The sequence below is a fragment of the Bidens hawaiensis genome, unplaced genomic scaffold (assembly GCF_021521415.1).
Source record: "Bidens hawaiensis isolate Kalapana, Puna unplaced genomic scaffold, B.hawaiensis_p1.1 tig00040535_1, whole genome shotgun sequence".
NCBI lineage: Eukaryota > Viridiplantae > Streptophyta > Magnoliopsida > Asterales > Asteraceae > Bidens > Bidens hawaiensis.
In genome coordinates this window covers 10,794-19,675 of record NW_027497146.1, presented here as the reverse complement: position 1 = coordinate 19,675, position 8,882 = coordinate 10,794, and the positions used below count along the sequence as shown (strand labels likewise).

The 8,882-nt window shown below is 36.3% G+C and overlaps 1 pseudogene; it reads left to right on the top strand.

Moving 5' to 3' along the window:
* The first annotated feature begins 604 nt into the window (after window positions 1-604).
* LOC143592120 (zinc finger CCCH domain-containing protein 20 pseudogene) lies at window positions 605-1,887 on the top strand (annotated as a pseudogene).
* Window positions 1,888-8,882: the final 6,995 nt, after the last annotated feature.

Genomic DNA, 8,882 nt, shown 5'->3' with positions numbered 1-8,882 from the left:
TATCACCATTTTTATAATTATATTAAAAAAATACTATATTTATTATATCTTTTTTTGAATTAAATTATAACTTTTTATTATTTTATCATTACATTTTCTTTCTTATTCATTCATAATCATTTTATATAAATATTAAAAAAGTATAAATTATGTACAATGTTTACCAAAATTTACTCATGAGTTTTCGATATCTTATCTAGACACAACTATTCTATATAACATGGAGAATAATATGAAGGATTTGTTTGGGATGCTCTGAGATGTGAAAAGCTATCATGTTTTTAAATTTTATGATATGTATATGTAGTCTTTTTAGTTATATGGAAATGAAGATAACAATTCTCAACGAGGGGATGATCATGATGTATCCATACCCATTTCTATTTCTAAAACTAAAAAATACCTAAAAAGTTACTCCTCTCATGGGTAAATATTAACCATGGTTAAAGAAACCTCACCATAACCACTCTCTCTCTCTCTCTCTCTCTCTCTCTCTCTCTCTCTCCCAGCGGTTTATATATGTAGAAGAAGTGGTAACCAAAGAAACCTGCAAAACCGAAAAACACTCGCTTTCAACATAACCAACAGGAAAACAAAAAAGAAAATGGTCGGAGACGACAACCACAACCACCACGGCATGATGGTCCACGTACCTCCATGGATGGACGACACCTCTCCACACAGCCCCAATGCCACCATCTTCGAAGACTACGCTTACTTCCTCCGAAACGACTCCGCTTTACGCCACTACCTCGAAGACGACCTCGACCCAGACGGATCTGACTTCGACATCACCTCCGAACCCTTCTCCTCCGACACCTTCCGCATGTACGACTTCAAGGTCCGCAAGTGCGCACGTGCTCGCTCACATGACTGGACCGACTGCCCCTACGCCCACCCAGGTGAGAAAGCCCGCCGCCGTGACCCCAGGAAGTATACTTACTCCGGTGCCGCCTGTCCAGACTTCCGTAAAGGAAACTGTAAAAAGGGTGACGCCTGTGAGTTTGCTCACGGCGTGTTTGAGTGCTGGCTCCATCCTCACCGGTACAGGACCCAGCCGTGCAAGGATGGAGCCAACTGCCTCCGTCGTGTGTGCTTTTTCGCGCACACGCCGGAGCAGCTACGAGTCCTGAGTCCGCACGCCCACGTGGGTGTTGACTCAGGGCTCGTGTTCTCGTCGGAGGCTTCGACGACCCCGCCGTCGGAGTCTCCGCCGATGTCCCCGGTGACCGGCTCTCTCAGCCGGTCGCTCGGGTCGGTGTCGGTGAGCGACATGCTGTCGTCTCTCCGACGCCTTCAGCTTAACAAAAACTCTTGTTCGCCTATTGGAGTTGGAGCCCCTTGGGGCATGCAGATGGGTCGGGTTGTTTCCTCACCCGGATCCGGGTTGTATAGTCTGCCTACTACTCCGACCCGACCCGTGGTTCGACGCGGGCTCGGGTTTTCGGAGATTTGGGAGGAGCCGGTGATGGAAAGAGTGGAGTCGGGTCGGGATTTGAGGGCGAGGATGTTTGAGAAACTCAGTAAAGAGAATCCGATGGACCGGGTTGACCCGAACCCTGGGGAAAGTTCGAACCCGGATGTGGAGTGGATCTCGGAGCTTGTGAATTGAATATGGTAACCAAAACACCCTAGTACTACCTTCCAAAGTGGTTAATTAAATTTTAATTACGGATTATTATTAATATTATTATGTGGTTAGTTTATCAAGGGTTATGTGGTTAGTTAATGTGTTTTAGTTATAAAGTTATCATGTAAATATGGATATGAAGGGGGTGAAAGAAGTGTATTTTGTTGGGGGGTTTGGATCTCTGAATGAAGAGAGGGTGGAATTATTTTTCTTTATTATTAAAAAGGATTTTTATGTTACGAGTTATTTTCTTATTAATCTCATCTTATCTCACCCAGAAATCTCTTAACTAAAATTACAGACCGAACAAGTAACAACTCTTGTTTAAGCTACCAAGTTTTAAGTGGAATAACCGGCTACGAGTCGGGTATCATTGATATTTATTTAGTGGTTTTTGTGTTTGTGTGTTTACTTTTGGTATAGAACTTGAAACTTTTTCACGACTAGTTTGAAACGATGGTTTGAAACAACGGTTTGTCGCAATCCCTTGCAAGTTTCCTAGTCGTGTGACTCGTGTCATGTGTTCATTTTTCACTAACCTTACCTATCAAGTCACGGACACTAGATTTGAAAATTTTCAACAAACATATACCATACCAAAAATGTTTCAAACACCATAAAAAATGAAAGGATTCCTAAAAAAAACATTTTTGGGAAAAAAATTCCCTATCAATTGAAAGTTGCAAGTGAATGGTTTTCCTTTTTGGATCGAATTTCTGTTTTTGTTATGTTTTGTGTCTCACTTTAATTTACTTGCACACCACCGGTTTGTAGTTGCCAGAGAGTACTTTACTCGTGATTAAAACTTAAGCTTCTACTTGTATAAACTTTGTTACTAAATAACAACTAAGGTTTGTTGTTGTTATCATTGAATAAGTGATAATACCTTTTCTCTCTCTAAATCATTAGAAGTGACTAGAACAAACACTTTATATACCTCCATTGATTATATGGTTTCTTTCAATAAATATTCCAAATCAAAACTTGGTATTTTCAGATAACCGTCGTTTTCTTTTCTTTGATCTAACAGACGATATTCGCAATTATCAAACCTAGACTTGGTTCTATATGGATTTTTTATAATGACGTGTCCCATACCATGTTAAAACTAGACTACACTACATAACTACTTATATTTCTATAGATAAAAACTTATTCTAAGCCGTCTTTTGGTCTTTCGTTCTAGTTTAAGGGTGTGTTTGGGACTTCTTGTTTAAGGAAAAAAGGTCTTTTTGTGATAAGGTAAAAAGGTATTATGGGTTTCCAATAAGGGGTTTCCAAAAAGTGTTTGGATTAATATAAGATAATAAGTTCTTTTTTTAAAAAGTGTTTGGTTTAACTTATTGATGTAAAATGACTAAAAAGGACAATTTTTTATGGCAAGGGTAGGTGGTTAAAGAGTTGGGTGGAATGGTGGGATGAGGGTGTAATGGGAAGTTGTATTGATAAGGAGATAAGTTAGGAAATCCTAAACTTATTGAAAACTTATATTTTAGCCTAATAGATAAGGAGAAATAGAAAATGACTTTTGTATTGCCAAACACTATTTTAACACAAAAATAACTTATTGTATCACAATAAGTTATAAGGAGAAGAAAATAAGGAATTCCAAACACATCCTAAATTGAATTCCATATATTTTATAAAACTATTGACAAGATAAGATTTTGTTCGAATATATGTTACGAGTTATTTTATGTGGTTTTAAAGCTTTAGTTTAAATTGAATTCCATATAATCTGTGAAACTATTGTCAAGATTTTGTGAGAGTAATATTAAGACTTATTTTATGCAATTTCAAAGCTTTATATTATTTTGCTCTTTTCGTATTTTCTCTCTATTACTTTCAAATTTTGTTGATTGTTGGTCCTCTTTTTTGTCGCTTGACCTGGTGCATTGTCACAGCTGAAGTTCCTCATTGTAATGATCTTCAATCTTTGTTGCTAGACATTATTTTACCTTCTAGGTTTTATGGATTTTCTTTTGAGATAATAATAATAATAATAATAATAATAATAATAATAATTCCATTCTATATTTTCATATGTTATTTATTTAATGTTTCGCTTACTTGCGGCATAAAAAATAATACTTGTGTAATTGTTAGATATTTAATTTTATTAATGGGATAGCGATTGATGTAAAACTCGTCACACTGCCACACTTATTTTTAACTTTGTGTAAATTTGTGGGTGTTGTTGGATTAAGACATCAATCTTGAAAATTTTAAATGTCATTATGACTTAAAATTGATTGTAACACAGTATATTAAGGGAACAATACAGAATCGTTGAATGATTTTATCAAATACTTCACATTTTGTTTTATTTTTTTACATGCAAATACGAATATTATGTCTATAAACACCATTTTAATAGCTTGTAGTTGTTCGTATATCATGTTTTAATCTTTAAACTATTCGCTAAAAGCCTACACATATCCTTCTCTAAAATTAATTTATCTTAAGTTATTCAAAATATAACACCTAAATTACCCTTATATTTCATTCTTCTCTTAAATACACAGAGGTTTAACAAAGTTAACTTCCTTTATTTATAAAGGCCCCAACAAAATTGAAAAAAAAAGATAAAAATTATTTTGAGTATGATAAAGATATAAAGAAAAAAAGTATTTTAAGTGTTAAGTGTGATAATGCTAGTGATAGAGAATAAGATATGATGGGTTTTAAAAAAAACAAACGGTTTTTTGTTAAAAAAAATATGTTTTTTATTATTTGACAGAATTACAAATTTTGTCCTTTAAACATTTTTTCCTACACGTTATGTCCTTTACGCTAACTGTGTTAGAAAAACTCAGTTAAATATCCTCACGTGAGGCGCATGTGAGGGCATTTTTGTCTTTTCGTCTACCTTGCAACTTCTTCTTCATTTTGCATATCTCAATCAAAACCCTAAACTCTATATTTCAAGAATGGCTTGTAGTTAAGTTTTTGAATGGTATATTCTCCTTGGATCTGCAAACTCAACAATTCATTTCTATACCTTTTAAATACTTCAAGATATATATAACCCACTGTCTCCAACCTCCTGTCACCATCTTCCCCACTCCACCGCCGCCACCGTCTCCCAGCTCCACCGACGCCACCATATCTCACCTCCACTGCAGCTAAAACCCTTTACAACCACTGCATCTACCGTCTACGACATCCACCGACGGCCATAGCGAACACAAATCGTCAAACTCTCGCCCTAATTAGGGGCAAGCTTGATTCATGGATCGATCAATATTAAAACCATTGAAGCCAAAAATCAAACCCTAGGCATAGGTCTAACCTCAACGTGGTGGTGGAGGCTGGGCGTGGGTCGCCATTGTAATAGTGGCCGGAAAATCGATTGTGACATCGATGGTGAGGACCGGACGGTTAAACTCTGACTTCAATGAATTCCATACATGCGAAAAGCATCGTGCAAGGTTTCCGATGACAGCTGGACGGTGGTGGAGGAATAGCGGTATTCCGGTAGATGGTAATGGCAGCCGGACTGTGGTTGTCTTTAATTAGATCGGGCGCTGGTCTGAAGATCTGAAGATGGAGGAGTAGCGGTATTCCGTCGGTCTGAAGATCTACCGTACAGAAGGCGTTTCCGCGTTGTTCTCTGACATCTCCGCCATCGTGCTCCGGCAAGACTTTGTATTCAACTATCAGAATAATTGAAACATGGTGAAAATGGGTGTTTTTTTTATTAAAGATGATTAGGTGGTGGATATTAGGGTTTTGATTGAGATCTGCAAAATGAAGAAGAAGAAGATGATGAAGTTGCAGGGTAGACGAAAAGACAAAAATGCCCTCACATGCGCCTCACGTGAGGGTATTTAACTGAGTTTTTCTAACCCAGTTAACGTAAAGGACATAACGTGTAGGAAAAAAATGTTTAAAGGAAACCGCCTTCAAAGAAACTAATAAAAGGACACGAACCGTAATTTGGCTTTTTAAAGGACAAAATTTGTAATTCTGTCTTATTTTTTTAAATAGTAGTTTAATATTAAAAAAATGATTTTTAGGTATCTGATAAAAGAGTAAACGGGATTTAGGTGTCCAGCTATAAGATTGCTGAATTGGATTCCTCTCTTCTAATGGCAATCCACATATGCAAAGATGTGGAAGTGTATGTTGACTGGAGCAGCCATCTCAGGTGGCTAGATCTAACTTTATTCTGTTACTGAAATGTGACAGCACCATATGAGACCAGCTATTTTGTTTTACAACGACGACTTTCTTGAATTTAGTCTACCGTACTCTCTAAATTTGGAGAGTCATGTTGCCCTACTATAGCCAGATTATGTTGTCGTAACTGGGTCTACGCTAGCTTTCATAGTTTGGGTTGGGAGTCGGGAAACCATACCATCACCACAAGAACATAACACTCTGGCGTAAAACACGATGAGACGAAAACTCAGGTGGGCTCTGGGTTTAACTGACAAGTTTTGTATAAAGCCTAACTTAAATCAATAGCTAGTCTCATATGGTTTTGCCACGTGTTAACAAGAGAATAAGGTCGGATCTAGCCATCTTAGATGGCTAATCCAGTCATCATACACTTAAACATCGTTTACGTGGACTGCCACTAGGAGAGAGGAATCCAATCCAGCCATCTCAGATGGCTGGACACATAAATTCCGTTTACTCCTTTATCAGGTACATAATAACCGTTCTTTTTATATTAAAGCTACAAATAGTAAATAAATTTATTTGTCTTCGTTTTTAATTTCTGATAGATGAATAGGCACTACACTGCCATTTTTTATAATATTTTTTTAAAATGTTAAGCTTGAAGAAAAATAGTAATTTTTTTAACGGATCGATGTTGATAGGTCAATCAAAATTTTTTATAAAATAACTTTTACTATCTAAGGTAAGTAAGGTGTCGAATCAACAAGAAATTAGTGAACAATGCTAATCAGGTTTAATTTAATAATTTAAATTAATTATTCTAGGGTGCACACAGTTAGGAGATTAATTTGGTTGTAAAACAATTTAAGAAAACAATGACTACATTTTAGGTTCGAATATGTAATAAACTGACTGGCAAAAATTTATACAAATATGAAAATCTCATAGACATGATTCGTTTATTAGAATAAATAAATGAATAAAAGACACAGTAGTTTGGTTATGATGATTCACAGAACTTATCCGAACAATGCACACAACTGAACACAATCTATATAATTACAAGTTCATTAATATAAAACTTAGCATCTATCAATGCTTAATGGTAAACAGTTCATTAACGATAAGAACTTAATCCTAAATGTTAATTAACATAAACCAAATAATTGATGATAAACGGAAGTCCCAGAAACACAACTGGTTAATCAATTTCAATAAACATATAGATTCAATCAACCAAATGATTAATCAAAATAAATCATACATGTAATGTTCATAAAAATAATCTGTTCATATGTAAACCCTACACCTGAAGTGGTCACAAGTGGTTTAGCCTTGCTTTTGCATCATGATTAGCTCGATTATGTTTAGGAAGAATGAAACCATGGATGATTGTGGTGATCGTTAGGTGTTAGGATGGTGGAGAATGGCCCTAAAATCGCCCTCCGTGGTTAGGATATGAAGAATAATTGACTTTAGTGTTCTCTAGGCTTAAATATGAATGAAAAAGAAGAAAAAATATTTTCCCGTTTGGCCAGACTGTTACGACCCGGCCATCGTAGCCTACGGTTGTTCATCTTTGCCTTACAGTACCAACTCCATCGTAAGCTATAGTGGATCCACCCTAGCTTACAATGGCTACAGTATCAAAATATCGTTTTCTTCATAAATTATTCATTCCAACTCCGTTTTTTTCCTCGTTTGCGGTCACGTCTTTGTATTTCTACTCTCTATCATATCATACATTATTACTTTCAGTTACACTTCATCCTGAATACTCCAAATTAGTCCCTTTAAGCTTCAAACACCTGCAATCATAAAACCAATTAAAGTACTCGTGTTCGATATAACACTCCATCCTAAATGCTCCAAATTAGTCCCTTTAAGCTCCAAATACCGGCAATCGTAAAACCAATCAAAGTACTCGTGTTTGATATATAAAAAACAATTAACACATGTGATATTAAACACTATAAACAAGTTCTTTTACCCATACATCAGTATAAAATACAACAATACCAGAAAGATTATTGAGCCTTAACTTGCACAAAAAGCGATCTGTGTTTGCTTTGTAATCCCCGAATCATCAAATCTAGTCGATATGAGTTATGATCCTGGAACAGTAGGAAGGTTCGCTAGATGTACTTAAGTCGGTTAATTTGACCTCTAACAAGGATAAATGGATTTGGGAGTTGGACCCTGATGAAAACTATTTTGTTAACTCGGTTTGCATTTCAATTGATAGATCCATTCTTCCTTGTAGGTCGACTACAAGATGGGTTCAGACTATTTTCATGAAGGTTAATATTCACATGTGGAGGGTGATTTTGGATAGGTTACATGCTAGGAGTAATTTCCCCACTTGTAGTGGGGGAATTGATGTGTGCCATAAATTTTATGTTCTTTATGTGAAGCGGAAGAAGAAACGGGGGTGTCAAGTGTTTGATGATTGATCTTTGTTAGACGAGGTTTGGAGGGCGGTCGGTAGATGGTGGGGTGTCTTGGTGAAATTCTAAAATGCTTGAGGATATGTTTTTTTGGTTGGATTCACTGTCGTATAGTAAGCAAAAGAAAGTTTTAATTGAAACAGTTATTTTTTGGATTTGGTGGTTCATTTGGAGGAAACAGAATGTATTGTCTTTTTACAAAAATGACCTCAAAAAAGGACTATCTGGTTGCATCGATTATGGGCTTGGTGTTTCTATGGGTTTCGAGTAGAACTGTTAATTTTAAAATTAGCTAGACCAATTGGTTGAAATACCCGCTCCTTGTAATGTAATATTGGGTTGTCCTCGACTAAATCTTTTTTAGTTGGTTGCTTAAGTTATACAGTTTGGCTTGTTAAAATATATCTACTTTAATGTAAGATTTGCAAATGAAAATTTGTACTGATCTCTTAACCTCGTGTCGGCCTGTCAATGCAGCCCTTCGACACACCCACAACAATCCATATGGCTTCACTACCATGAACCACAGCAAACATGATACCATAAACTGCGGCAAACATGATCGACATTTTCTTTGCATTGTTGAAATAATACAAGGCCCAGATATCCTCGGTTATCATTGTAATGGCATGATGGCAACCTATTAACAAGCTTCCTCGTAGAAAGTGGCTTCCATT